Genomic DNA, 23,277 nt, shown 5'->3' on the forward strand with positions numbered 1-23,277 from the left:
AAAGGAGGCCATTCGGCCCGTCATGTCTGCACTGGCTCTCCAAATGCGCATCATGACCTAGTGCCATTGCCCTGCCTATTCCCTGTACCCTTGCACATTGTTTCAATTCAAATAATCATCGAATGCCATCTTGAATGCCTTGATTGAACCTACCTCCACCGCACTTCCAGGCAGTGCATTCCAGACCCGAACCACTCGTTGTGTGAGTAGGTTTTTTCTCACATCTCACATCAGCTGAGATGGACGGGACAAGCCATCAGGATGCCTGACTGAAGAGTATCCAAACAGGTTCTTTACATCAGGGAGCCCATTCACACGGGGACCAATTGAAATGTTCTAACGACAATCTCAAAGCATGAGGATCTGCTCTATCAATATTAGCAGATGGTAATGAAAGGGAGAATAGAATATGAACACAATCTAGCAAAAAACATAAAAAATGGGCTGTAAAAGCTTCTATAGGTGTGTATAAAGGCGGCGTTTGGCTAAGACAAATGTGGGCCCATTATAGGCAGAGTCAAGAGAATTCATAATGGGGAATAGAGAAATGTCAGAGAAGCTAAATGATTACTTTGTGTCTGTTTTCACTGAGGAAGATACAGAAAATCTCCCAGATTTAGAGATCCAAGGAACCTAGGGAGAATGAAGAGTTGAAGGAAATTAGTATAGATAAGAATGTTGTATTGGAGGAATTAATGGGACTGAAAGTAGATAAGCCACCGGGGCCTGATATTCTGCATCCCAGAGTGTTGCAAGAGGTTGCTACAGGGATAGTGGATGCATTGGTGATCATTTTCCAAAATTCTATAGATTCTGGTAGCAAATGTCACCTCACCATTTAAGGAGGGAAGGAGAGAGAAAACACGGAACTAAAGACCTGTTAACCTTACGTCAGTAGTAGGGAAAATGCTAGAATCTATTATGAAGGATGTGATAAATAGATACTTGGATAATCATGATCTGATTGGGCATAGTCAGCATGGATTTGCGAATGGGAAATCATGTTTGACAAACTTGTTGGAGTTTTTTGAGGATGTTACTAACAAAATTGAGAAAGGAGAGTCAATGGAAGTTGTATACTTGGATTTTCAGAAGGCTGTTGAGAAAATTCCCCACACTAGGTTGATTAATCACATGGGATAGGAGGCAATATACTGGCCTGAATTAAGGATTGGTTAACAGGCAGAAAACAGAGAGTCGGAATAAATGGGTCAATCTCGTATTGGCAGGCTGTGACTAGCGGGGCACTGCAAGGATCAGTACTTGGGCCCCAGATGTTCACAATATATATCAATGATTTGGATGTGGGGACCAAATGTAATATTTCCATGTCCACGGATGATACAAAGCTAAGCGGGAATGAATGTTGTGAGGAAGATGTAAAGCAGCTACAGGAGGATTTGGACAGACTTAATGAATGGGCAAGTACATGGCAGATGGAATATAACATGAAAAAATGTGAGGAACAGATGTGCTGAGTATTTCCTAAATGGTAAGAGATTAGGAAGTGTAGATGTACAAAGGGACCTGGGTGTCCTTGTTCATAAGTCACTGAAAACTAACATGCAGGTGCAGCAGGCAAATAGGAAGGCTAATGGAATGTTAGCTTTTATTGCAAGAGGATTTGAGTCCAGGAGTAGTGAAGTCTTGCTTCAATTGTATAGAAGCTTGGTTAGACTGCACCCGGAGTACTGTGTGCAGTTTTGGCTCCCTTACCTCAGAAAGGATATAATTGCCATAGAGGGAGTGCAACGAAGGTTCACCAGACTTGTTCCGGGGATGGTGGACTGTCTTATGAAGAGAGATTGGGGTAATTGGGCTTGTATTCTCTAGAGTTTCGAAGAATGAGAGGTGATCTCATTGAAACCTATAAAATACTTAAAGGGATAGACAGGGTAGATGCAGGTAAGATGTTTCCCCTTGTTAGGGAGTCTAGAACCAGAGGACACAATTTCAAAATAAGGGGGAAACCACTTAGGATTGAGATGAGGATAAATTTCTTCACTCAGAGGGTTGTGAATCTTTGAAATTCTCTACCCCAGAGGGCCATAGGAGCTCAGTCATTGAGTATGTTTAAGGTAGAGATTGATAGGTTTCTGATTAACAATAATGTAAAAGGTTATGGAGATAGTTATAGGTAAAAGGCATTGAAGTCTTCAATCAGCCATGATCGTGTTGAATAGTGGACCAGGCTTGACGGGCTGTCCCTATGTTCCTAGATCCCTAATCATGAGTAGATTGGTAATCCACCATCAAAAATGGTGTCAAGACCTTTGAATCAACAAGAGCAACCACCGAGAGAGAACGGTGACAGAGTCAAAAAGAGAGGACAGCTGCCCGAGCCAACAATCTGCCACCACTTCCACTGGCCGACAACCAATATCATCACTGTGGGAAAGGCTGTAAAGCTGATAGCACTCATAAGCCATCTGCGAATGCACAGCCAACACTGGTATCTCACTTAAACCCTGCCATCCACAAGAAAGAATCAGCCCCAACACAAGGGACTGCTGATGTAATGATTGAGCAGGAAATGTATTGATCAAGAATGGTCTCCTGAACATAGTTAAGAAATTCCTGCCCTTAAAACAATCACTGCCCCTTTCAGTATTGGGCTGGTTAAGGTTTCCTATTATCACTACCCTATAGTTCCTTAACCTCCCATAATTTCCCTACAAATCTGCTCCTCTACATCTTTCCCATTATTTGGTAGTTTATAAAATGTGACAAACAGAAAAATATCTCCTTCATTGTTTCTCAAGTCCAACTAAATAGGATATGGAACTGAAGTGGCTAAAGGGGTTTGAGATACAAATCAGCCATGATCCAATTAAATATTAGAACAGATTTGAGGGGCTGAATGGCCTACTGCTGTTTCTAATGTCCCTGTCTCATGTTGTGCTATGTTACTTTGTGCTTCATCATTGATTTGAGATCCTACTTTAGAACTTAAACACAAAAACAAATCCTTTAAAACTTAAAACGGTTTACTAAATTTCAGATTCGTACTTTCTGCCCCCAAATAATGCTGTTATTTGCACTTAATATTATGGCTGAGCCGAAAGCTCATTCACTGAATGCAAAATAAGATGATCAAGAGTTGAAATCCTTCTTTTGCTTAGACTTCCTTGATGGTGCATCAATCCCTATCAACAACTCAGAACTGCCCAAACAGATTGGACCAACACAGATCAGTTCATCTGAAGATGTTCCTTGCTTTATAGTTGAATTATAGATAAGTTTAGTATTTTGAGTGCAAGAATTAGGCTATGTTTGGAGGTTACTCCAAAGTGGATGCACCGCCCGTTGCTTATTAACGTGTTAACAACTCCATTGAAAATGTAGATATTCACCTAATCCAGTTCCCCTTTCAAATGACATCAGTGTGTAGGGAAATAACAGAAAGTGCATTCCAGGGTGGTTGGAGGTGGGGTGGGGGAATGGAGGGGTTACAATTTGATATTACCCATTTGGCACCATGGACCTGTTGCAATGACCCCCATCATGTGGCTTCGGAATAATAATGGAACCAGTTCAGTTGTTCTATGTCACGATGAATCACAAATCCAGGAGTGAATCTTTGACTCTGAGCTCTCAGAAGGGAGCATGACACAAAGAATCAGAGCATCAATGAACTTCTTAAAGACTCTTCTAAGTCTATGGAACTTTCATGTGGAAATCCTTTATCTGCAGCAGCGGGTAATAAGTCCAGTAAGAGAAGCAGACAAGCTAATTTTAAATGAACACGATCAGCGATTGTATGCTGATATCGTGCGATATAATTTGAAGGCTGTAGTCTTTTTTTGTATTTACATAAATTGATCATTTTAGTCTTTGTGCCTGATACCTCTTTGTAATCACTAATGTTGACATGAGATGCTCTCTGGCCAATTAATGTGGTTGGAATAATTCTGAATTATAACTTAATGTATGGTTGTGCTGATTTCTAACTGAAAATTGAACAAGTTCATTTCTAAATGTGCAGCATCAATGGCAAAGACAAGTGTCAGAGGTAATGAACAACGCTCAAAGTGTAATCAATAGCAACTCATTTTCCAGCTGTCAGAACTGTTTCTGTGATGAGCTGATGCCCTGAAGCCATTTAGAGTTAATGTCAGTGACAGTCAGCTCCTTAAACATCTGGGCTCTTTGATTGAAGATGCCGTGTGGAGGAAATTGGCTGTATGTTTTTTTTACAGAAAGAAAAGGCAGTTAACCGTTCTGGTCTCCATATTTTACAAAGGTTGTAGAGCTGCTGGAGAAGGTGCAAAAACAAAATTTGCAAGAATGATGGTAGAATTGAGATGTTCTAACTGTCAGAATGGACTGAACAGGCTGCGGTGCTTTTCTGTTGGGAAAAAAAGGTCTGAGTGATGACCTAATAGAAGTCTTTAAAATTATAAACGTGTTTGAGAGGGTCGATGTAGAGAAGATGTTTCCACCTGTAGGGACTCCAAAGGTCACTAATGAATCTAACAAGGAACTTTGGACAAAAGCTCTTTTTCCACCCAGAGAGTGGATAGAATGCAGAACTCGCTACCACATGGAGTAGTTGAGGCAGTTAGCCTCGAAACATTTAAGGGAAGCTAGATAAACTCATGAGGGGGAAAGGAATAGAAGGATATGTTGATGGGATTAGATGAAATAGGTTGGAAGGAGGCTCATGTGGAGCATAAACACTGGCACAGACGAGCAGGGCTTAATGGCCTATGACAGTTCTGTAAATTCTATATAATTGAATGTAACTCATGAGCTCAGGATGCCTCGAAGCAATTTCTTATTGAAAAGAAAGAGGAAAACAAAAGCACTAGAAGTGGTCCAAACTCCAGCTTGTTTGATCTCAGCTGGTAGGAGTTGCTACAATTGGCCCCACTGCATTTGGACTAGGGACATGAAAAATCAGCCAGCGGCTCCATTTCTGATCACTGGCCAATGCCTCCTGCTGGATGCTGGATATTCCTGACCTCCTGTGATTGCTAATAACTTTACCACGTGTATATAACTACTCATTGCCTCTATAGCAGAGCATGCAACATTTCACAAGCGCATTTGATGCCTAATGATATTGCAATTTGTAGCTTCTCTAAGCTTTCATGAGGGTTTGTCTTTTATTCATTGCTTATTCTTCAACTGAGAAATCGAATAAGGCCCCATCTGGCCAAATATCGAATGGGGGTAAAATGTCAGGGACTTTGCCCCATCTCCTGGTCAACATTTCCCTCTCAACCAAAACCACTAACAGCAAATTAACTTGTGATTCCTCTCACTGTTGCTTGTCAGACCTTATGCTGCTAGAATCCCTTCTATATTTTCCTACAGAAGAAGTCACTGCATCTAAATGTCAGTAGCAGAAGGTTGTGGGCTTGTGTCCTACTCCATACATTGGAGGCTGGCACATCTATGCAGCACTGTGGGTGTGCTGCACTGTTGTAAGCTCTGCCTTTCAGGTAAGATGTTAAACTAACTGCCCGTCTACTCTCTCAGGTGGATGTAAAAGAGCCCAAGCGCTATTTGAAGAAGAGCATGGGGGTTCTCCCCTGTGAAATTAAAAAAAACTGAAAATGCTGGAAATACTCAGCAGGTCAGGTGGGCAGAATCATTGCAGAGTGAAACAGAGGCCGGGATTTTTCGTCCCCATCACGGGCGGGGCCCACTGTGGGTGAGGCAGTGCCCCAGCCAGAAGCCCATTGACTTGCAGTGGGACTGGATGATCCCGGAGGCCGGCAGATGCGGAAAGACCTGCCCAGAGTTAACATTTCAGGTCATCAACCTGCAACATTAACTTAATTTCTCTCTCCACAGATGCTATCTGACCTGCGGAGTATTTCCTGTTTTTTCAGCATTTCCGGTTTTCATTTCAGAGTTCCAGCATCTGCAGTTCTTTTGCTTTTTTTAATAAAGCTCTGCCCAGTATCCTGGCCAATTTTTAACCCTCAACCAACACCCAAAAGTGGTGATCTGGGCATTTATTTTGTTGCTGTTTCTGGGACCTAGTTGTATGCCAATTGGCTGTCTCATTTCCTACTACAGTGCTCACACTTCAAAAAGAAGTATTTCATTGATTGTGACTCTCTGGGTCATCCTGTGTCTGTGAAAGGCACTATATATGTAAAAATACTTTTTTTATTTGAAAGTATTCCATTCTATGCGTTGTTTTGAGACGTTGATGACATTTGATGAGGTGTTTCCAAACAATGGCATTGCTCAAGGTGAATCAGATGATTCATTGCTTTATAACAATAGTGAAGTTTATATCTGGATGATAGGATGAAAATCTACCCAATGGACACTGAATTTAAAAGCAGAACTCCTGTTATCCAACGGTTAAAGTCAAAAATAATTCAATTAACAATTGGAACTATTGCCGAAATCTTCTGGCCCTGTTGGTGTGGGGCATCATGATGGGTGGGGAGGGGACAACATGGTGAGAAGGCCAAACATCAGTTTCATGCCGTCATGAAACCAATTTGTGATCGTCCACTCCACCAATCAATGGCAGGCCGCATTTCCCCCTACCGGATGTTGGGGACCTAATTTCAATACTTTAGCATCTCGTTATAGGCCCTGTCCGCCGGAATCATCTCCCCACGCTGAATCATTTGGGCACGCTGGCGTGATTGCACGGCCGACCTGTTTCACAACTGTGCACAAGCGACGTGCACCTGGCTGCACTTTGCTCGGGGCTTCAAGGCTTGTCTGCCTACCTTGCTTCAGGCAGCACTCGTGGTCATCAGCGCCAGGCTGCGCAGACTGCACCACATCACTTTTTGATGGGCTCATGGGCAGGTCTCGACTCGCTAGGCCAGCCATAAGGCAGGGGTGGCTTTCCAGCATCTGCAGGGCTGGCGACAGGGGGAGAAGTGACCTCAGGCAAAGGAAGATGTTGCAGGGCAAGGGCTGTACTAGGGAAGCGGGGTGGCCCAGGGTATGTGTGATCTGTGCAAGTTGCCTCAAGATAGTGAGGACTGAGGCGGCAGACACCAGAGGAGATGAGGCCAGATGAAGCTGTGAGAGCGTGTGTGAGAGAGTGAGTGGTGATGAGTTAAGCTGGCAGTGAGTGAGATGCCAGTGAATGTGTGATAGCCTTGTGAGTGGGTGAGTTTAGAGTGATGAGATGGTTGCCTTACCCTGGCGGCACGGGTGAGATCATTCATCCTCTTTCTGCACTGGATGGCTGATCTCTTGTGGTGCAGCATTGGCACTGACCACTTCTGCCACCGCCTCCCAAGCTGGGGTGGTGAGACTGATGGGCTACATGCGGCCAGGGCGAGATTGGGGGGACATCGCAGTGGGCCTCCACAGTGTCCAGAAGGGGTCCCAGTGATGCATCACTGAATCGGGGGGACTGCACTCCCCTTGGCTTTTGGAGCCATGTCTCCAATAGTGCTCTCCTGGGCTACAAGCATTGAGAAGTGCGTGTGCAGCTGGAGTTTAGTTATGATGCCCTGTATGAGGAAGCGGCAAGGAAACGGCATGACAGGCAAACCAGAGGCTGCCCACCAGCATGACAGGGTGTTTCCTGTGGCTGCATATTTAATAAAGCGGCAATAGGACGATATAGCATAAAAACCCGCCAGCCATGACGGTTTCTCACCCGCTACCACACTTTGTGCAAATCTGGGTCCATTCTGCCCTACTTAAGCCCACAAACAGCTTTTGCACAGAGAAAGCACTCTCGAACTCCCCTGAATAGTCTTAAGATATTTTGATAAAGCATGCACGTATTTTTTTTGCTGGAGTTTTGAAGGTTAAGAGGGGCAAATCTCTCAACTCTCTGACAAGCTGTTCGCCATTCAGTAAAGGGACCTTCTATTATGACATTCCCATGTCTGGGAATGCAGAACTTCATTCTAACAGAGTCTTCATTTGCCTTCATCGAGGAACTGCCCTATTTTATAAAATAAAGCAAGTTCTTTCTAAATTCTCCCTACACAGTGAACGAACGAGACTCTTGGGAAAGCTTTTGCAGAAAACCACTTTCTTTATCACCATACCTACAGTAGAGATTGAAAAAGGGAGGAGAATTAAACTTTGAAGTTACATTAAAGGAAGAAATTGCTTTTTTAAAAACTATTTCGTTGATCAATTTCACTGTGTGCGTTATGGTTGAAAGAAATTGGGCCATTGTGAAATTAATTGGGCACTCAGGAATCAGATTGCACATGTGTGTACTTAGTGCAAGTTTTAGTACAAAAACACAAAAATTGATAGACGGTAAAAGATCAAGGCTCATCCTGTTTTGTTATTTGTTCATGGGATGTGGGTGGCGCTGGCTAGACCAGCACTGATTGCTCATTCCCTAATTGCCCCAAGTAAAATATATCCCGATGAGGAAGAAAGATGGTAAGAGGAGGGAAAAAGCACCCATGGCTAAGCAAGGAAGTTAAAGATAACATAAAGGCAAAAACTAAGGCATACCAAATCGGAAAGGTCAGTGGCAGGCTGGAAGATTGGGAAACTTTTAAAGATCAACAAAGGGTTGCTCGAAAAATAATAAAAAGAGCAAAGGTAAATTATGAAAGAAAACTAGCGCAAAATGTAAAAACTGATAGCAAAAGCTTCTACAAGTATATAAAAGGAAAGAGAGTAGCTAAAGTGAATGATGGTCCCTTGGAGGATGAGACTGGGGAGTTAAATGGCAGAGACGCTTAATAAATATTTTGCCTCAGTTTTCACAGTAGAGGACACTAGTACTACCCCAATGGCAACAGGTAGTGCAGAGGGTGTAGAGAAGGAGGAGCTCAGAACAATCATCATCATTAGAGAAAAAGAACTGAGCAAACTATTGGGATTAAAGAGCAACAAGTCTCCAGGACCTGATGGCCTACATCCCAATGTCTTAAAGGAAGTGGCAGTGGAGATAATGGATGCATTGGCTATAATATTCCAAAATTCCCTGGATTCTGGAAAGGTTCCAGTGGATTGGAAAAACGCTAATATAACGCCATTATTCAAAAAGGGGAAGACAGAAAGTAGGAAACTATAGGCCAGTTAGTTTAACGTCTGCTGTTGGGAAATTGTTGGAATCCATTATTAAGGAAGTAGTAATGGGGCATTTGGAAAGTCAAAATGCAATCCATCAGAGTCAGCATGGTTTTATGAAGAGTAAATCGTGTTTGACTAATTTGCTAGAGTTCTTTGAAGATGTGACAAGCAAAGTGGATAATGGGGATCCTGTAGTTGTAGTATATCTGGACTTCCAGAAGGCCTTTGATAAGGTGCCACACAAAAAATTAATACACAAGATGAGATCACACGGAGTTAGGCGTAATATATTAGCGTGGATAGAGGATCGGCTAACCAACAGAAAGCAGAGAGTCGGGATAAATGGGTCTTTTTCTAGATGGCAAGCTGTAACTAATGGGGTGCCACAGGGTTCGGTCCTTGGGCCCCAACTATTTATAATCTATATTAATGACATGGGTTCAGGGATAGAAGATACTATAGCTAAATTTGCAGATGACACCAAAATAGGTGGAAAAGTAAGTTGCAATGAAGAAATAAGAAATTTACAAATGGACATGGACAGGTTAGGTGAATGGGCCAAAATTTGGCAGATGGAGTTTAACGAGGATAAGTGTGAGGTTATCCATTTTGGTCGGAAGAATAAAAAGGCGACTTATTATTTAAATGGAGAGAAACTTCAAACTGCTTCAGTGCAGAGGGATCTGGGTGTCCTCATGCATGAATTGCTGAAAGCTAGTATGTGGGTACAGCAGGTAATAAGGAAGGCAAATGGAATTTTGGCATTTATTGTTAAAGGAATAGAGTATAAAAATAGGGAAGTGTTGTTGCAACTGTACAAGGCATTGGTGAGACCGCACCTGGAGTACTGTGCACAGTTTTGGTCCCCTTACTTGAGGAAGGGTGTAGTTGCATTGGAGGTGGTTCAGAGGAGGTTCACTAGATTGATTCCAGAGATGTGGGGCTTGTTTTATGAGGAGAGATTGAGCAGTTTAGGCCTAAACTCGCTAGAGTTTAGAAGGATGAGGGGAGATCTAATTGAGGTATATAAGATGCTAAAGGGGATAGACAAAGTAGACGTGGAGCGGATGTTTCCCCTTGTGGGGCATTCTAGAATGAGAGGCCATAGTTTGAGGCTAAGGGGTGGTAGATTTAAATCAGAGATGAGGAAGAATTACTTTTCTCAAAGGGTTGTGAATCTATGGAATTCACTACCTCAGAGTGCAGTGGATGCCGGGACGCTGAATAAATTTAAGGAGGAGATAAACAGATTTTTAATTAGTAATGGGTTGAAAGATTATGGGGAGAGGGCGGGAAATTGGAGTTGAGGCCGAATGAGATAAGCCATGATCGTAATGAATAGCGGGGCAGGCTCGAGGGGCTGAATTACCTACTCCTGCTCCTAGTTCTTATGTTCTTATATTGAAAAGGTGGTGGTGAGCTGCCTTCTTGAACTGTTGCAGTTCGTGTGGTGTAGGTACATTCACAGTGATGTGCACCTTCTACCATCCATGGTAGCTGCATAATACAATGATAATGCAGTTATTGGTTACTCATAGCATCAATCTCTATCAATTAATCTGTACAGAACCAGGCACCAGGCAAGGAAAACCTAGGTGGTTGAGAACTTTGGGAATCAGAAAAGGCAAGTTCACTTCTTCCTCATACCAAAAAATGTCAAGCCAGTAGCTGATATTTTCACACTGTATTGGGCTCAGCCTGAGGTGTGTGACTGGGCAATGAACATCTAGCCCAATCAATCTCAGCATTCTTCTGACTGCCTCAGTCCCCTCAACTCTCCTCCTCCAGAAGTGGTATTGCATGGAAACTCCAGCCACAGAGCAACACATTATGAATCTTATCTCTGTTTACCCAACCAATCTGCAAAGCATTATTTCCCTTTGTCAGCTTGTTTCCATCATTAGTTGCTGTGACCACATTTGGAATGGGAATAGCCTTTGTAGACTTGTCATGTTGTAATTACACCCTCCTGCCAATGCTGGCACTCTGGTCTCCCATCTCCTCACCCAATTTGGAGACAGCCTCCTACACTCCAACAAAGTATGTTTCCAAAAACTGATAAAATTTTACTATTTGTTTATAAATTATGAGATAAAAATCAAGGATTTTTATAAAATGTAGGATTTAAAATGGGGACAGAATTATGCATGTCTATCCTGGTCAAATTGTTCACCTACTCACCAGCCCTAGGTCTCTGAATTTTTTTTCTTATTCATTCTTGGGATGTGGGAATTGTTGGCGAGGCCAGTGTTTATTGCCCAACCCAATTGCCCTTGTTCAGAGGGCATTTAAGAGTCAACCACATTGTTGTGGGTCTGGAGTCACATGACCAGGCAAGGGCAGCAGACTTCCTTCCCTAAAGGGCATTAATGAACCAGATAGGTTTTTAAGACAATTGGCAATAGTTTCAGGGTCATCATCAGACTTTTAATTCCAGATTTTTATTGAATTCAAATTTTACCATCTGCTGTAGTGGGATTTAAACCCAGGTCCCCATAGCATTACCCTGGGTCTCTAGAATACTAGTTAATAACAATACCACAATGCCACCACCCCCCTCAATTCCCACTTTACATGAAGATGATACTGAGAGTTGAATTCTTGCATTCAATGCTACAGGGGTTTTCTGAATATAGGGAAATATAAAAACAAACAGCTGCCTACACCACTTAGAATATGTTTCATTCCATGAGTACTCTGCCCAAAGGCAGTCCTTGGCTCATTGTCTGCTGATGCCTTAACCTGAGCCATTTTTCCTGGCAGATTTTGTCAGTGGTAGCTTGCCATTGCCTCTCACTCTCAGGGGCATAGCAAGGAGGGAGGTCCCCGATCTACCTCGGCTGGAATAGGAACCAAACCCACGCTGTTGGCGTTGATTCTGAACCACCCGCTATCGTCTAGTCAACTGAGCTAACTAGCTCCCTGAGAATAGGTTATAAATTGTATAAAGAGGCAATGGCAACATTTCAAAGTGCAAAATTTAAGTTGTCACAATGGCATTAACAAAAATAATGCAGTCTACCTATTGCTCAGGGAGAAGTTCCAAAATATTTAATAAGGGCACACTGTAAAAAATGTTTTGTTTATGCTGGTGGGTTAATATTAGAGATTATTCCAGCTGTCACAGTGAATTGTGCCTATTGGAATGACTGGACATGAATGTTGAAACAGCAAAATGGAACTCCTGCCTATGTAAACGTATCTCGATAATTCAGGCATATTTACTTTATATTTATTAGGAGGCAAATTTGATCTCATCCAACACTCTTCTGCCCATATCCGGTCTTGCACCAAGTATCGCTCACTCATTACCCCCGTGCTTGCTGACCTACACTGACCCTGATTGGGTTCTGATTTTAAAATTTTCACTGCTGTGTTCAAATGCCTCTATAGCTTGGCCTGTCCCAATCTCTGTAATGTCCTCCAACTCTAAAGCCCTCTGGGAGCGCTCACCCTTTATGGCAGTCATGCCTTCAGTCTCCTTGGCTCTGGAGTTCCCTCCCTAAATACCTCCACCCCTCTCTCTCCTCCTTTAAAACAACCCTTAGATTCTACATCCTTCAGCAAACCTTTGCTCACCTGTTCTTATTATCTCCTCATGTGGCTCAGTATCAGATTTGATCTGACATTGCTCTTGTGAATCACCATGAGATATTTTTTACCACATTGGAGGCACTATGCAAATGCCAGTTGTTGCTGTTGCATCAAAGGTATTTAACACATTTACGGACCACCTTTTGTGGTGAGTAGGTTTTGGTGGATGGTGATTGGTCTTTCTTTAGGCCCACAGGGTACGAATATTGCTGGCATGGCCAGCATTTATTGCCCATAACCTAACTGCCCCTGGGGAGGTGATGTGAGCTACCTTCATGACCTGCTGCAGCCCATGTTATGTAGGTATACCCACAGCGCTGTTAGGAATGTTCGTTATGAAGGGAGTTCCAGGATTTGGCCTAGTGACAGTGAAGGGATGGTGACCCAGTTCCAACTCAGGGTGATGAATGGCTTGAAGGGATACATGTAGTTGGTGGTGTTCCCATGTGCCCTTGTTCTTCCAGGCATTCTTACAAGGTGCTGCCAAAGGATCATTGATGATTTGCTGCAGTACACCTTGTAAATGGTACAAACTGCTTCCACTGTGTGTTGCTGGTTGAGGGAGTGAGTTTTTTAATGTAGTGGATGAAGTGTTGATTAAATAGACTGTTTTGTCCTGGATGGTGTTGAGCTTCTTGAGTGTTGTGGGAGCTGCACTCATTCAGGCAAGTGGAGAGTATTCCATCACACTCCTGACTTGTGCCTTGTAGATGGTGGACAGGCTTTGGGGAGTCAGGAGGTGAGTTACTCTCCGCAGAATTCCCAGCCCCTGATCTACTGTTGTGGTCACCGTATTTATATGGCTGCTCCAGTTCAGTTTCTGGTCATAGGTAACCCCAGGACATTGATGGTGGGGGTTTCGTTGATGGTAATGCAATTGAATGTCAAGGGGCAATGGTTAGATTATCTCTTTTTGGAGTTGATCATTGGCTGGCACTTGTGTGGCGGGAAGGTTACTTGCTACTTATCAGCCAATTATTATGTTGTCTAGGTCTTGCATGGACTGCTTCAGTACCTGAGGAGTTGCGAATGGTTCTGAACATTGTGCGATCATTAGCGAACATCCCAAATTCTGACCTTATGATAGAGGGAAGGTCATTGATGAAGCACCTGAAGATGGTTGGGCCTAGGACCTGAGGAACTCATGCAGTGATGTCTTGGGGCTGAGATGACTGACCTCCAACAACCACAACCTTCATTCTTTGCGCTTGGCATGGCTCCAACAAGTGGAGCGTTTTCCCCCTGATTCCCATTGATTTTATTTTTATTAGGGCTCCTTGATGCCACCTAGGGTCAATTGCTGCCTTGCTGTCAAGTGCAGTCACTCCCACCTCTGGAATTCAGCTCTTTTGTTCATGTTTGGGCCAGGGTTGTAATGATGTCTGGAGCTGAGTGGTCCTGGTAGAACCCAAAATGAGCATCAACGATTGAGTTATTGGTGAGTAAGTCCATTGATAGCACTGTCAACAACACCTTCCATCACTTTGCTGATGATTGAGAGCAGACTCATGGGGCGGTAACTGGCTGGTTGGATTTGTCCTGCTTTTTGTGGAGAATACAAACCTAGCCAATTATCCACATTGCTGGGTAGATGCCAGTGTTGTAACTGCACTGGAGCAGCTCAGCTAGGGGCACGGCTAGTTCACCCTGAATCACAAGTCTTCAGTACTCAATTTGGGTTTGTGGGGATTCCTCCCCCGAATTCCTTGCAATAGCCCTCACAGTAATGAACAACCAGGGTTTGCACTTCTGACTTTGATCCAGTGTTGATGAAAGAACACTGATATATTCAAGTCAGGATAGTGTGCGAATTGGAGAAGATGTTCCTATGGTTACACTTCAGAATCCAACTTTTTAACTTGCGCTCAGTAATGTGTTTTGTGGTGTTTATATATCTTAACACGTACCTACATACGACTGTGGAGCAGCAAGCTAATCCTGCTAGTTTCCCAGGATGTATAACTTGGTGGATCCCAATAAAGGTGACCGTGTGCCCCTGATTGTTTAGCTGAACGATGTGAAGTTCACTGTGGAGAACTTCTCTGTGGAGAGTTGCTACACACCCTAAAATAGATTCGCATTCTGAACCGTTCTACTTTAAGAGGGAATTAAAAACTACAGCAACTGTGCCTGTGTCTTAATGACTAGCAACTTCCAGCAACCCTGGATATTAACAATTTAAATCAGAGAGAATGATCAACCTTTCATAGGGTAGATATAGATTTCAATTAAAGCACAATGTAATTGTGCTGTGCGGGCATTGATTAACAGACTTGGCTGCTTATGTCCAGCCATACTATAATAAGTGGGGATGAGGCTGGATAGTGCACTTAGTGTTCATCTCGTGCCTCATAGAGTCCTTTGTGTGTGATCTTCAGGTCAATGGGTCTAAATGTGTAGAGGAAAGATCACACACTGCCTACCAGCTCCTTTCCATGTAGCAGGATGGAAAAAGGAAAGCGTTCCACATCTCCTGGTCCCTTGCAATATTGAAACAAAAGCAAAATATTGCCGATGCTGGAAAAAAAGCAGAACATGCTGAAAATACTCAACATGGTTGGCAGCATCTGTGGAGAGAGAAACAAAGTTAATGTTTCAGCTTTCAGTTCTGATGAAAGGTCGCTGACCTGAAACGTTAACTCTCTTTCGCTTTGCACAGATTATGACAGGCTTGTTGCGTAGTTCCAGCATTTTCTGATTTTATCCCTGCAATATGGATGCTGCCTATCATCCTGGAAGAGATTACCAACAGCTCCTTGAATGACAAGGGAGGCCACATCATTTCTCCCGGCACCTCTAGGTCGATTCTCGTCGTCTCCTGTTTAACTTTTAAATTCGATGGCCTGTTTATACGTTTAACATACATGTTCAGGAGGCCTGACAAACTGGGGAACCGATTAGCAAAAGAAATTCTAGGCCAGACTCGTGAAGTCAAACAGCCGAGACGAAATTTTAATTAAAAAAGGTTCATCGAGAGCTTGTCTGATAATACAAAAAATTGGACGTTTGATTCCTGACCCTGAGGTTGTGGGTTTGAGGCCCACTCCTCAATATTAAATGAACAATCTAAATCCAAACACAGGGTTATTGTCAATTATGCAGGTTTTCATTGCCCAGCACACGGCATAATGCCAATCCAAATGTGCAAAATTAGGCAATAAATGCTTATTTTGAGGATGGTGTGCATTGAAAAATGGCAGTTTCATGGAGTTTATGTGGCTTTATAGCAAAGGACATTAGCATTAGGGTATTGATAGGGAAGTTTTTAAAAAATTCATTCTCAGGATGTGGGCTTCACTAGCTGGGCCAGCATTCATTGCCCATCCCTAATTGCCCTTTAGAAGGTGGTGCTGAGCTGCCATCTTGAACCGCTGCAGTCCACCAGTGCTGTTAGGGAGGGAGTTCCAGGATTTTGACCCAGCGACAGTGAAGGAACAGCGATATGTTTCCAAGCCAGGGTGCTGAGTGACTTGGAGCGGAACTTCCAGGTGATGGTGTTCCCATCTATTTGCTGCCCTTGTCCTTCTAGATGGTAATGGTTGTGGGTTTGGAAGGTGCTGTCTAAGGAGCCTTGGCGAATCCCTGCTGTGCATCTTGTGGACGGTTCACACTGCTGCTACTGTGCGTCGGTAGTGGAGGGAGTGAATGTTTGTGGATGTGGTGCTAATAAAGCGGGCTGCTTTGTTCTGGATGATGTCAAGCTTTGAGTGTTGTTGGAGCTGCACTCATCCAGACGAGTGGACAGTATTCCATCACACTCCTGACTTGTGCCTTGTAGATGGTGGTGAAGCGTGGGGAGTCAGGAGGTGAGTTACTCATCACAGGATTCCTAGCTTCTGATCTGTTCTTGTAGCCACAGTATTTATATGGCTAGTCCAGTTCAGTTTCTGGTCAATGGTAATCCCCAGGGTGTTGATAGTGGGGGATTCAGTGATGGTAATGCCATTGAACATCAAGGGATGATGGTTAGATTCTCTGTTGTTGGAGATGGCACTTGTGTAGCGTGAATGCTATTTGCCACTTGTCAGCCCAAGCCTGGATATTGTCCAGGTCTTGCTGTATTTGGACATAGACTGCTTCAGTATCTGAGGAGTTGCCAATGATGCTGAACATTGTGCAATCAGCAGAGAACATCCTCACTTCTGACTTTATGATGGAAGGAAGGTCATTGATGAAGCAGCTGAAGATGGTTGGGCTGAGGACACTACCCTGAGGAACTCCTGCAGGGATGTCCTGGAGCTGAGATGACTGACCTCCAACAGCCACAGCCATCTTCCTTTGTGCTAGGTATGACTCCAACCAGCAGAGAGTTTCCCCCCGATTCTCATTTACTCCAGTTTTGCTAGGGCTCCTTGATATAACACTCGGTCAAATGCGGCCTTGATGTCAAGAGCTAGACGCTCTCACCTCACCTCAGGAGTAATTTCTGGCTGCCAAACATGCCTCAGCGGGAGGTGCTCTCATCTCTCAGTCTGAGGGTTGTTGGTTCAAATTCCAGCTCCAGATACTTGAGCACAGGTTCCAGGCTGACACTTCAGTGCCGTACTGAGGGAGTGCTGCACTGTCAGAGGTGCTGCTGACTTTTGGATGAGATGCTAAACCCTGCCCATCCTCTCAGGTTAAAGGTCCTGTGGCACTATTTCAAAGAGTTGGCTGTTATGTTATCCCTGATCTCCTGGAGAATATATTTATCTCCTAGCCGACATTATTTAGAAAATTGCAGATTATGTGGTCATTGCTGTTTGTGGGACTTTGCTGTGTGCAAATTGGCTCCTTCATTTCTTGCATCATAACAGTGACAACACTTCAAAAGTACTGATTTGTCTATAAAAGCTATTTGGAGAGGTCTTGTGGCACAATGAGTTGTGTTCCTGTCTCTGAGCCTGAAGATCCAGGATTGAGCCTCACCCAGGAGTTTGATTGCCAAGGAAGGTTTGGTCATAATGTAGCCAAACAACGTGCAAATCCTTCCAACACAGGCCCATGGCAGGCGATAAGAGCGGGAGAGATTCCTGGTCAGCCACGTGACGGGATGAATGTTGGAGCCGCTACCATCACCATCCATAGCTCCGGGCTACAACATACAGTAAAAGTGCAGCAACTCGGACTCCCTGAGTGATCATTAACACACACCCAAAGCTATTTGGGATATCTCAATATAAACGACTATTCTTTCTTTTTCAGTCCCTAACTGCTTCCCTTTTAATCCCTTTACTCTCTTACTCGTTGCTATAGGGATCTACAGGTATCTGCCAGATCCAGGTGCCTCGTCTCAGATAACAAGCCCTGACAGAGGATGGAATCGTCTCAGATTTGCACCAAGTGTGGTAGCGGGCGGGTAAAACGAATCTTTACCCGCTGCCCACAATGGCGGCTTTTCATGCTGTATTGTCCCAAACCAGTCACTGCACAAAAAAGTTTATCTTCACACCAGCCTTTGGTACTTTTGTCAATGACCTTAAATCTGTGCCTTTTAGGTTCTTGATCCTGCCTCCAATGCGAACGGTTTCTCCCTATCTATTCTGTCCAGAGCCCTGATTACTTTGAAAAACTTCTACGTCTTCTCTTGATCTTCCCTTCTCCAAAGTGAAACTGCCCCAGCTTCGCCAACCTATCCTCGTAACTAAAGTCGCTCATCCCCAGAACCATTCCTGTCAATCTTTTCCGCAACCTCTCCAATGTCTTCACGTGCTTCCTAAAGTGTTGGTGCCCAGAATTACGCACCATAGAGCCACTCTCAGGCAGGAAAGCACAAGGCTGGACCCGTAGATGCCATTGGTGGCGTCCCTGCTGTCGCACCGCCTGTGCCCGCCGTGATTTTACATGCAGTGGGGGAGGCGCCAGGTGGGCTGCCTGCCCATGCCCCACTTGAGGCCCTTAAGTGGGACGTTAATGTCCACTGAAGACCCTCGTCCCAACACCAGTCTGATTTAATGGGCAGTGGGAGAGGCCCATACTCAATGTGCAGCCCAGCTGGTTTGTTCCTATGGGCCGCTGGCTAGTGAAAGGGAGGGAGGGCAATGGTGCTAATCGGAGGCTCTATCCACAAGTCCACCCTCCCCCCTGCCCTGCCAATATACCTTCCACACCTTCTCACCAGTGTTAAGATATGATATATATGTATGTACCTTTAAGGGAGCATATCTTAAACTGCGGTCACTCACTACCACCTCAACAGGCTGTGTTATATTAGTCCAATGACTTGTATTCAGTCTTCAGCAGCAGTTAACATTATTTGTATATAGTCTTATCTTCAAATGAAGAACCCACATTATTGTTTTCCCAATCCTTGTTGTATGCTTACACCAAATAGAAGAATGTAACAACCGGGACCTATCAGCCTAGCCCTAGTGCGATCCCAATCCTTGCCTGTATGGCCGTGTCCATCTGACTGCCCTCCTCCTTGGCCTGGCTGCAATACCGGCAGTGGCCACCACTCCTGGTGGTGCTGCCAGTACTGCAGAGCCTCCGGCCTTCGATTGGCCAGCGGCTCTATGAGGCGGGACTTCTTCCTGAAGAGGGGTGGAAGTCTCGCCTAATAACAATTAAACAAGCAAAGCTGAAGGGTTAACGTGGGGCGAGACGGCCAAGCGGAGTCTCGCTCCCCCCCCCAGCATTTGCGTTGGGATGGGTGTGGCCAGTGCTCAGCGTATAATCCAGACCCATACTCCAGTTGAGGCTGAAAGGTTCATCACAGCCTCTTTGCTGTTGTACCCCATGGCCAGAATTTTCCGCTCTTGTTGGCAGCGGGCACCATGGTGGGCATGAGCATACAATATGGCGAGGAGGCCAAAAATCGGCTTTGCAATCGCTCGCTCCACCCAGCAATGACCGGCAGCCTTTCCCCGTCCAAGGTTGGGAATTTAAATTTAATGCATTTGCATCTCATCATTGTGCCTGCATGCTGGAATCATCCCCTGACGTCAGATTTACCTCCCACGTCGGTGTGACTTCAGAGTGGCCTGATTTACGATTGCCCTTAAAAGGCGTGCGCCTGGCGAGCTGAACTTCGAGGGGGACTCGGAGGTGAGGGCACACAGCCTCGCGTGGATCGCCTGTAGGACATCGAGGAAGAGGCGTCGCTCATTTGGGGGGAGGAGGGGGGTGTGGGTGGTGCACAGGCAAGTCGCTTTTTTCCTGCTTTTTTTCAGTGCAGTGCCAGGGCAAGGCTTCCAGTGTGGGTGGGGCCAGGGTGGGGGGGTGGGGGGTACAAGGCAGCACAGACTCAAGGAAGCACACAAAGCACATGTCGGTGGGGGGGTGGGGGGGTGGGGGGTGGGGGGTGGAGGGGGTGGAGGGGGTGGGGAATAGGTTGGGAAAGGGTGTGGGGAGGTGGACGGGGTGGGGAAGGGGGTGGGAAAGAGGGTGGGGGGTGGAGGGGGTGAGGGGGTAGAGGGGGTGGAGGGGGTGGAGGGGTTGAGGGAGTGGGGAAGGGGGTGGGGAAGGGGGTGTGGGAGGGCCACGTGCTGAGGGCCGTTCAGCAGCAGCTCCATCGACAGGCCTGGAGTCCGGTCTCTGAAGCTTAACTCAAGCAACACAAAACCATGAATGTGCCACCAAATGCTCCAGGGTTTTTCACCCCTCGGACACAGGCTGCAAATTAATGTGCGTTTTAGCATAAGAAGGAGAACAATTGGCCGACTGGGCAAGCTGTACAATCCCATTGTGAAAGGGGCCATGGCGCAGTCACTGGTGGAGACGCTCACAGCCCCTTGTAATGTCTTTATTAAGGTTTGGACCAGTATCTCTCATGGTTTGATCTAACAGTGCAGCCTTGCAGTGCGGGTGAGGAGAATGTTTGCGCCTGAGCTGAGAGCACAGCATGCAGTCCAATGGCCAAAGCTGTCACCAATTGGTCAAGTGGAGTGGGGCGGAGGTGGGTGGGGTTTCGGACAACCATGAAGCTCACTACACACTGGCCATCCAAGTGGTGGCCAGCACTCTCCGGCATGTGTGAAGGGGCCTTCAGACTTAACCAAGGGAGGTTCTTAGGACACATATGCTAACCCACGCGTCTCTCTCTCTGATCCTGCAGGAGGAGAACATCAGGATCATGGAGCTTGGTGAACTAGCGGTCTGCCTCATGGCTTACAGGGAGCAGAGAAGAAAGAGAAAAGAGCGATGGAGGCGCCTGGCTCTCCAATGGGAGGAGCACCTCCCTCAAGATGAAGGTGCGGCAGGGCCTCCCACGCACACAGCTGAAGATCCACGGAGAGCTGTCGCTTGTAGGTGCCTCGCTAGACCCAGTGTCTATAGACAGTGCTTGTCATTCCTGTAGATAACTGAGAACCAGTGTCGCTGAAGACTGCACATGTCCAGGGCACTGGCCGGTCACATATGGCACCTGCTGCAGGATTTGGTGCCATGGGGACATGGAGGGCATCCGCTGCCAGTGGCCATGAAAGTGACTGCGGCACTCAGCCAGTGGCTCCTTCCAGGGCTCCTCGGGTGATCTGTGCAGGATTTTGCCAGCCTCCACACACAAGTGCATCCAGGATACCACAGACACCATCTTCATGAAGTCACAGAACTTTGTGCATTGAGACCGGGATCAGGAAAGCCATAAAGGAAGAGCACTGGCATTGGCGATGATCTCTGGTCTCCCATAGGCGCAGTGCTCCATTCTCTACATTCACGTGGCACTTGGATCTCCATGGCAACAAGCAGTCAACTACATCAACTTCAACGGCTTCCGCTCACTAAATTTTTGGCTTGTGTGCGACCACCACAAACGCATCCTACAGGCCTGTGCACGGTTCCCAGGGACTGTTCATGACTCCTGCATCCTTAGCAGGTCTCAGATCCCTGACATCTTCCAGGGTCCAGAGATGCTGCAGGGTTGGCTCCTCGGGGACAAGGGCCGCCCACGAAGGAAATGGCTGATGATGCCCGTACGCTGGCATCAGACTGTAACAGAGAGATGGTATAACAAGGCTCGGCCGCAGCCTGGACTTTGGTGGAGCAAACGATAGGCATCTTGAAAACAAGGTTCTGGTGCTTCGACAGGTCTAGTGGAGCACTACATTACAGTCCCCAGAGGGTACTGCACATTATTCTAGCTTGCTGCCCACTCCACAACCTGGCCCTGCAATTGGGGGTGGGGGAACAACCTGGCTGAGGGGGAGATGGAGGAGCTGCACGTCTTCTCTGATGAGGAGGAAGTTGAAGGGGATAATGGTGATGAGGTCCTCGAAGGCGAGGATGTTGACGATGAGGCCGTCGCACTGGCCAGATGAGGCAGGCCCGCTTGAGAGAACCTCATAGCCACAAGATTTGTGGATGATGACGATGAGAGGCAGTGGGGACTGTCCTGACATCCTCACCTTGCATCTGAGAACGTTTGACTCCTTTGTGGCTGATGGCAGCGCACAAACCCTCAATGCTCAGGCCCATGTCATGGAGACACAGTGGAGGCTCAAATAGTCATTCAATTGACGGAGGATGATGACAACATACAGTGAGGACACTCCACAGATCTTCACATAGACTCCGTGAATGTCTGACTCCTGTCAGGCTGAGGGTAGCTCGCTTGCGCTCTGTGAACAAGGTCAAATCATTGAGATGCAGCCATGAAACGTTCGGGTCATGTCATGGAGATGCGGCTGTGAAACTTTAAATGCACTTGATCCTTTGGCAGCCTTCAGCACCTGACCCCTTCAGGAGTACAGCATCGCCAGTCACAGCTGCTAAAGAGATGGGGGCCAGCCCTACCTCAAAAGGTGCTGAGAGCACACGGAGAGAATACGGACTCTGTGACGCCTGCCCACAACAGTTCGGCAGCAATGACAAGCACCATTATCACTAATGTGACCACAGAGTGTGTGACCGGGCAATCACTTTGGTCTGAAGGTTACACACTGCACAGGGAAGAGGCTCTGGACTGAGACACCTGCGTTTATCTTGTGCAGGAACCAAAGTTTCACATCTGAGTGACACGAACACTGCTCATTATAACAAGGAGCCATAGACAGGGAGACATTCTTGGGAGTTTACTGACAATCATTACCAATGATTAACACCCCTGCCCAAGCTGTGCAACTACATCTCCTGAACTTTCCTAACCCTGCCGCTATGTCTTGGTGTTCACCCAGCATCCACAGCGGAGGTGGAGGCAGCCTGCTGATTGATACGCCCTGTTGCCCGTGGTGACTTTGGCGGGTGTTCTCTGGAGGGCCGAGACCTGGAGGGCTCCAGCCAGTTTTGGGTGTCCTGCTGTGGGCCAGGTGCACCCTCCTCGGCCTGTGGCGCTGGAGATGATGGGGTCACAGGAAGAGGGGATTTGGATCGACCGGACATTCCTGGAATCACCTGGGTGGATGGCCCCGGGGTGTCCAGCATCTGGTCCTCCTCCCTACGGGCGTCTGATGACCCCTGGCTGACTCCCCGAGGAGAAGGGGAAGTTGGAGTGAGATCGAGCTGCCCTGCACCCCTCTCGCTGTGACACTCTTGGAGGCCAACTATGGTGTCAACGATGGAATTCAGCCCGCAAAACAACAAAACAACGCAGGACTAAGATCTCCATGGTGGACGCCATCCTACCAGTGTTCACCTCAGTGCGTCGGTATGCTGGCGCTATCACCTCAGATTGAAGGCGGACAGTCTCCTCTATCGTTCCTTGCATTCTGAGGAGTGCAACGGACATCGCTTCCTGATGTTCCCGTGATTGTCTTTGCAGCTCCAGCAACTGATTGAGGACTG

This window comes from Cetorhinus maximus, chromosome 10, assembly GCF_964194155.1.
Source record: "Cetorhinus maximus chromosome 10, sCetMax3.hap1.1, whole genome shotgun sequence".
NCBI classification, from domain to species: Eukaryota; Metazoa; Chordata; class Chondrichthyes; order Lamniformes; family Cetorhinidae; genus Cetorhinus; species Cetorhinus maximus.